General features: G+C 40.1%; 1 protein-coding gene across 1 annotated transcript in view; it reads left to right on the top strand.

The window, feature by feature from the left end:
• Positions 1–1,099: 1,099 nt before the first annotated feature.
• The window catches only part of SGCG (sarcoglycan gamma), a 29,724-nt gene continuing 22,903 nt past the window's right edge, over positions 1,100–7,920 (top strand). The window contains exon 1 of the mRNA XM_004012160.5: positions 1,100–1,166. The gene's annotated coding sequence lies outside the window, so the exon portion shown is untranslated. The remainder of the gene's footprint in view (positions 1,167–7,920) is intronic.

Genomic DNA, 7,920 nt, shown 5'->3' with positions numbered 1-7,920 from the left:
CTAAATCACGTCAGTCATGTCCGACTCTGTGCAACCCCATAGACGGCAGCCCACCAGGCTCCCCCGTCCCTGGTATTCTCCAGGCAAGAACACTGGAATGGGTTGCCATTTCCTTCTCCAATGCATGAAAGTGAAAAGTGAAAGTGAAGTCGCTCAGTCGTGTCCAACTCTTTACCACCGCATGTACTGCAGCCCACCAGGCTCCTCCGTCCATGGGATTTTCCAGGCAAGAGTACTGGAGTGGGGTGCCATTGCCTTCTCCACCTTGTTACTTTCACGTAATTTGTTAAACAAGATATAATTTTAGTTTACTGAGAAAATAACTGTCATAATTTTAACATGTCGAGTCTAACTTCTCTTTATAGTAATGATCATTATTTAAGGTTTTCTCAAATGTTAAAGTTTTTTCACTTAAAAAAGGTCTAAAAAAAGTGAAAGTCACTCAGTCGTGTCCAGCTCTTTGCGATCCCAGGGACTATACAGTCCATGGAATTCTCCAGGCCAGAATACTGGAGTGGGTAGCCTTTCCCTCCTCCGGGGATCTTCCCAACACAGGGATCAAACCCAGGTCTCCTGCACTGCAGGCAGATTCTTTACCAGCTGAGCCACAAGGGAAGCCCCACCCCCCAAAAAAAAGTTCTAAAGAAAGTGATTTTTAAAGACTGTTACATAAGACTTTACTTGAAAGAGAACAGTATACATTTAATACTAGCAAAATTGCATGTGAATTTTATTTTTATAAGACTTTTGTTGACATTGGATTCCACTGGAAATGCGTCCCACAGGCTTTTCCTGCTCATTTAAGGTCAAGTTCACTGTAGAAAGTTAAAATCACATACTAGGGTCATGATTCAGGATTTAACTGTTGGTTTTGTAGGAGGATTTTCTCCTTGGCACACTTAGTGCTGTGTCCTGGAATTGGTGCCCAGACAATTTTAAGTGTGGTATGAGCTGTTTGTGTCACGGGAATAAAATTAGATGCGCCTGTTGCTAATAGGAGGGAATGAAACATGAGACAGACCCAAAATGGGAGCCTTCCTCCAGCTGCCTGGCAAACTTGACCCCTCCCCTCTCACTGGGCGATTCCTGGGACAGCCTCAAATCCTGTCTCAGAAGCTCTGAAGGAGTGCAGTTAATTCACTTTGTGCTTTTTGACAACATCTAAGGTAAGTAATCGGCTTTACCTTGGATCTTACAGAATTAGAATGTTCAACTTAAAGACCAAATAGGCAGAAGGCCTCTTGACTATTTTTCCTTCATAGATGACATAATGGAAAATAAATTTAAAATGTTAAATAAATTTAGCTCAAAATGATTATATATTAAATATCTACAAAATGGACTTAATGCTTCATTTCAACTTTCAAGTTTTTCCAACTACTAAAATGCTACATGTTATTCTAGCATGATTATGTCCTTTTAATAGTTTTAATTTTAGAACACCATGACAGTATTTTTGTATTATCAGGCATTTAGCTAATTTAGATAAAGAGTAATCTTTCAGATCACCTACTTCAAATTCTGGGCCACCCTGGTGGCTCAGACAGTAAAGAATCTGCCTGCAATGAAGGAGACCTGGGTTTGATCTCTGGATGGGAAGATACCCTGGAGAAGGGAATGGCAACCCTCTCCAGAGTTCTTGCCAGGAGAATTCCATGGACAGAGGAGCCTGGCGGGCTACAGTCCATGGGATCAGAAAGAGTCAGACACGATTGAGCGACTAACACTTTCACTTTCACTCACTTTTCACTTCTAATTCTACTCTTAAACTTTTGTGATAGAAGTACATTTGCTTTACATTTTGTCATAGTTTTGTCAAAGACGTTTAAACACAGAGTAAAATTCATGAGAACCAAAGTCCAGGTGATTTGATACATTGAGAATAAGCAAAACAGAAGCAAAATGCCAGCTTCAACTGCCCAACTCTTCTTGGATGAAAAAGGGAAAAATGTCTCTCTCCCCAAATCTGGGGAAAATAGTCTATTGCTCAAAATATGTATCAGCAAATATAGTAAGTAGAGTATGAGGTAAACGTGTCCTGTGCTTTGATCTGTTAAATGTCTGTTCTTTCTGTTGGATCCTAAGTAACATAGGGCCTTTGGAGGACGAGTTTCTAAAGAAAGATAATAGGGAAAAAATAGCTTGGCTGGCTGGAAAATTTGCCAGCAGAATGGAGTAACTCACTAGTGCAAAATTAACTACAAAACTCCCTGTGTTTATGTTTTGCTTGTTTTCTTGGAAACATTTTGTAGAGATGGATACAGAGAGGCGTACTTACCACCTTGTGGTTCAAGTTGTTGTTAGTCTTAGAGGCTCTAGAATTTATCTGAGGTTTCTTTCAAAGCTAAACGAAAAGCAGTGTTTCACTGTATTTAAATATCAAATTCCAAAGACTAACACATCCAAGTTTCCTGAATATGTTGGCTAAGCTTGCAGCTAAAATGCTGCAAATAAAGCTGTTCCGTGCTGTCCTTTAAAAAACAAACACTGTAGTCATTACACTAAATTCTTACTGTTGTTGTTCAGTTGCTTAAGTCGTGTCTGACTCTGTGACCCCACGGACTGCAGCACACCAGGCTTCTCTGTCCTTCACTATCTCCCAGAGTGCTCAAGCTCATGTCCGTCGAGTCGGTGATGCCATCCAACCATCTCATCCTCTGTCACCCCCTTTTCCTTCTGCCTTCAGTCTTTCCCAGCATCAGGGTCTTTTGCAGTGAGTCAGCTCTTTGCATCAGGTGGCCAAAGGATTAGAGCTTCAGCTTCTGCATCAGTCCTTCCAATGAATATTCAGGACTGATTTCCTTGAGGATTGACTGGTTTGATCTCCTTGCAATCCAAGGGACTCTCAAGAGTCTTCTCTAGCACCACAGTTTGAAAGCATCAATTCTTTGGCACTCAGCCTTTTTTGTGGTCCAACTCTACTGTATTGAAGGTGAAAATCAAATAACAATGATAAATTATGAATGGGTGCCCATTTTGTTTAATTTTGCACATTTTGTGGGACCTGGGAAGGGTTCCCCCAGCTCCCTCTTGTACATGGCTGCTTCTCAAGTAAGCCCAGCACTGCTCACCCCCATGGCTTTGGTTTCCTAGTGAGGAAACTTCAGAACCCACCTCTGCTTCCTTCTTTCCTTCCTGCCTCCTTTCTCAGCCTCAAGAGCATCTAGCCTTATTCTTCTCTGGACCTACTTCAGGACCAGATCGTTCTCTGGTGTTCGCGTGAACTTTGTAGAATTCCTTACCCACTGTCTTTGCTGTTCCAGACTCCATGCTCACTTCTTGTTTCACATCTTACTGTGCCTTAGGGAATTTCCTGGGAAATAGATGCAGGAGTGTTTGGAGATCTGCGGACTTGCAGGAGACTTGAGACTTCTCCCAGAGTCCTTCACAGTGTCCGAGTCCACTTGACTTTGGTCCAGCTGGTGTGCTGTGCATGCTGGTGAAGGAGCTGGCATTCCCACGGGTTGTGTGTGCCCAAGACAGGTGTGCTTCGTCCTGAAGCCACTGGGATAGAATTAGTCTTGGGGGAGGTCACTTTGGTTGCCATGGAGACTGGATAAGGGGCATGGAGCGGGAGAGAGGAGATGTAAAACGTCAAAAGATGGCCTCCGCTGAGGGCTGGAAAACAGACCCCAAGGGAGAACCAGCAGGAAGAAGTCATTGCCATGGAGATGGTACCTAAAACCCATCCTCACCTTTGTGACTGTTTTAACTCTTACTTGAAACATTTTTCAGCGAGTTTTACATGTGCAGCATCTTTGAAGAAACACACTCTCAAAAAGCCTGGTAGGTCACTTGAGTTGATCAGTTGACCAACTGTTTGTTCCTCAGTGGACAGAATTGATCATCACATCATAGAACTAAGAAGGTGTGACTTTAGATTTCAGTCTGTGCTATACGATAGTGAAAGGGAAATACCTAAGATAATATGGCTGAAAAGTGAGGGTAGAAACAGCCCTTCTGCTAATCGTCCTCTGAAATTCAACTCATTTATCAAGGTAGAACTTTGCATGATCTTGAAATACACTGTTGAAATACAGAGCACTTATGGATAGACATTCCTGGTAGAAAATGAAGTAGCATGAGGTCACTAGGGTGTGAAATGCAGGAAAGGTCCAGCCTATAAACCTGTAGATGCTGGTTATATACTGGTGAACAAAACGGAGAACAAAACATCCTTATTTTGGCCTTATTTCTGCTAACTTCAGCTTCTGGACATTGATATTACTCCTTAGTCAAACATGACATAAAGACGTGGTAAAAGCTTCAGATTTCTGAGTTTATTTAATAAAAACAAGAGTAAAACACTAAGAAAACATGTTTGAATTGCTCATCTTCATAATCATAGCCCTGCTTTAAAATAGTCTCTAACTGAACTAAGAAACAAACATGCATTTGAAAACCACAGTTTTATGACCTAACATTTGTATGACAGTGGCTAAAAGTGTTTTTTTTTCCCCCCCTCTTGTTACTTTTTCATTTAAATAAAGGTTTCTTCCCTGATCAGGAGTGTTAGCTAGTTAAAGGACATTTATTCTGTTGGTTTGGTGTATTCTGTAAGGAACTTTTTAAAATGGCAGCTTGCCATTTTATTTTAAAAGTCAGTTCTGTTGTAGAGAAGAGAGAACAGTTTGATGACCTTGTAACCTGTAACTCTCTCTGTGCGTGTGTGTGTTTTATAGCAGGGGCCTTTGTGATGGTGAGAATTGTATTGATTGTGACTTTGGATGAAATTGATAACTACAGTTTGTGTACTTTGCTTCATTTTATAGTCATGCTAAGCAATTTGACCAAAAATGAAGCGGAAGTATTTTTTAAATTATTTGGTCATCCTAAATGTAGTCATGAAGTTGGGACAAGTATAGTGAATTTTCTATTAGCTTTTCTATTATCAGAGAAATATATATATCAAACGGTAGATATATACAAATTTTTTAATCTGAAAAAATACAGAAAGACATTTGGGAAATGCAGTTCTAAGTGAAAAAGGTAGAATATGGAGGGAAATTGTTGTTAACAATTTTAAATTTGTTTATAGTCTGTTTCTCTGGGTGTATATTTTAATTTGTATTTCACTGTTGTGTTTTTCATTCAGCACTCTACCATTAGCATTTCTCTAGGATATTCAAGATATATGCTTTCAAGCAGTTAATTCTGTAATGATATAATAATCTAATAACTAGTTACTCTGATGTTTAAACCTTATCATTATTTGTTGTTGTTGCTTAGTCGTGTCTTGACTCTTTCGTGACCCCACAGACTGTATAGCCCACCAGGCTTCTCTGTCCATGGGATCCTCCAGGCAAGAATACTGGAGTGGGTTGCCATTTCCTCCTGCAGGGAATCATCGAACCCAGGTCTTCTGTGTCACCTGGATTGGCAGGCAGATTCTTTACCACTGAGCCACTAAGAAAGCCTTTACTTTCCATTCACCTTTGCTTTTCATTCACCATTATAGATAAAGTAAAACAAATACCTTCAAACATCAATCTTCATTTTCATTCCTGGTTGTTTCTTTGGAATAAGTTTCTAGAATTGAAATTACTGTCTGTTTGAGATTCTCAGTACATAGTGCCAAATATCCTTCTAGAGACATGGTGTTAATTTTCACTTCCAACAGGAGAGGAGTTTCATGCCCATTTTTCAAACATATCCATATGATATCACTTATGCGTGCCAATGTTGGCTAGAACCGGTTTTTAAATTTCCCTTACTGTTTGAAAACTGACTGTGGAAGTTGTGTTTGTGCTTCCTGGTGAAGTAGAATCTTTTACTCTGTACTAATCATTTGTGTTTCTTTAATGTGTGTGCATGGTTTTGCTCAAGTTGTATTGATTTATTTATCTTTCTAAGGGTATTAACCTTGTCTTATCTTTAAGGCAAATATTTCCTCCATTAGTTATCTACTGTTGAATTTTCCTTATTGATGTACTTTTTGTCACATCTACCAAGGCAATCTCTTCGTTTTCCTAAACATTGGCACCATGTAGGATGCAAACAGTGACCTCCAAAACTAAAAGATAATAAGATTATGTTGGATGTAGCTAGGTTTGTGATAGGTTTACACCAGCAATAGTAAGCTCTATATAGGAATAAAAATATGTAACAATTGGAAGACATACATGTGTGTGTGTGCGCCCGAGAATATGTATATATGCTCAGCAGGTTTTATTATCTCTGGCAATATTGTAAAAAATATGTGATAGTTTTGAATTCTGAGTCTCTGGCCATACCCCTCCAATCCAGTCTCAGACTCTGAGCTTATCTATGGGCTGTCTGAATTTGCCACCATTATTTAGATGACACATGCTTTGAAATTAATATAACAGAATGATGTGATATGATGGGATTGAGTGTGTCCAGGGAAGACTTCTTGGAGGAGATGACATGTGAACTGGTGCTGAAGGTGAGGAGGGGGCCAGCAGAGGGTGTCAGGTGGGGAGGATGCCCAACAGTGAGTCCTGACCTGAGGGTTCACCTGGGCTGTTTGCGAGTAGGTGGGGCACCTTGGTAGCAGATGAAGAGGTGAGCGAAGGCTCTCATGTAGGATTGGGGGTGTGGGCGATGGAGGAGCCTGGATGTTCTCAGTGGGGGAAAGCCATGGGAAGATTTGACATTGTAGAGTGACAGGCACTGAATTTTATTTCATGTGCCTGCCCCTGGATAGAGAGAGGTTTCCAGAGCAGGAGGAAGGGAGACACGTTTGCAGTGGTGAAGATGAGGGAGTTCGAGGGCTGGCGCCAGAGTGGTTGCCATGGAAATGGAGGGAAGTAGGCAGACCGAGGATCCAGGCTGAAGGTGGCGTTGGTATGGGGTTGATGTGGGGCTTGAAGGGGAAAGCAGGGAGCAAGAATGACTTCAGAGACTTTGAAGACCTGGGTGGGTGGTGATGGACTTTCTCATATAAAAAAACTGGAGGGCTCAAAGATGAGTAAGTGAAGAATGCCCTCATGAAACTGTTAATAACCGTTTGGGTTTTGAATAATGCAGATTGTCAGTTCTCAGTGTTTGAAAATGATGAACAGCACCATTTTATACAATCATTTTGAACATGGGGGAAATGCCTGTTCAGTTGGAAAGAGAGTTAAAGAATTATTTTAGACCATGACATTTTAAATAAGGACATGTTTAAATCATTCCTAAAAGTAAATGCATGGGGGGGGGGTGGTTCATGTTTGGGAACGCATGTAAGAATTAAAGATTTTAAAATTAAAAAAAAAAGTCTCAGAAGAGAGTACTTTATGTTCTGATTCATCATTTTGCTACCTTTACAATCAGAAAAGTCATCTTAATTTCTAATTTTAATTTAAACAAAACTATGCTCTTTGTGTGTGTGTGTAAAGAAGAGAATGAGCAACTTTTTAAAATCTCTTCCTAAAGTGGATATTGTTACTGAAACTCTTACCTTGATTTACATAAAATGATGGATGTTTGTAAACATTTGTACACATCCACGTTTTGATCTTTCTTAAAGTAGGTCAGTACTTGGGACCTTTATTATAGGCAAATGTTGGTGTGATTGATATCTTGTAAAGATAATTCTAATTTTTAATTCTGAGTAATATGTAGTAGCTGAAGGAAGATGTAACCTAATTGGTTGGCGTAAAACTGAGGAACTGGAATTTTTTTCACAAGACTTATAGGTACCAGCTTGATTTTCCTCCCACTGAATCTTTTAAGAACTTGATCACTTGACTGTTGTAGGTTGATGCTTCAATTCCAAAGTTAATCCTGCAGAATTTTGAAAGCTGTATATGTATTGAGTTTATTGATTAAGACCTGAAAATGTGATTGTTATTATTGTAGTCGCTAAGTGGTGTCCAACTCTTTTGTGAACCCATGGACTCCATAGCCCGCCAGGCTCCTCTGTCCATGGGATTTCCCAGGCAAGAATACTGGAGTGAGTTTCCATTTCCTTCT

This window comes from Ovis aries, chromosome 10, assembly GCF_016772045.2.
Source record: "Ovis aries strain OAR_USU_Benz2616 breed Rambouillet chromosome 10, ARS-UI_Ramb_v3.0, whole genome shotgun sequence".
Lineage (NCBI taxonomy): Eukaryota > Metazoa > Chordata > Mammalia > Artiodactyla > Bovidae > Ovis > Ovis aries.
The sequence above is the reverse complement of the archived record's forward strand: the minus strand, read 5'-3'. Positions and strand labels throughout refer to the sequence as shown.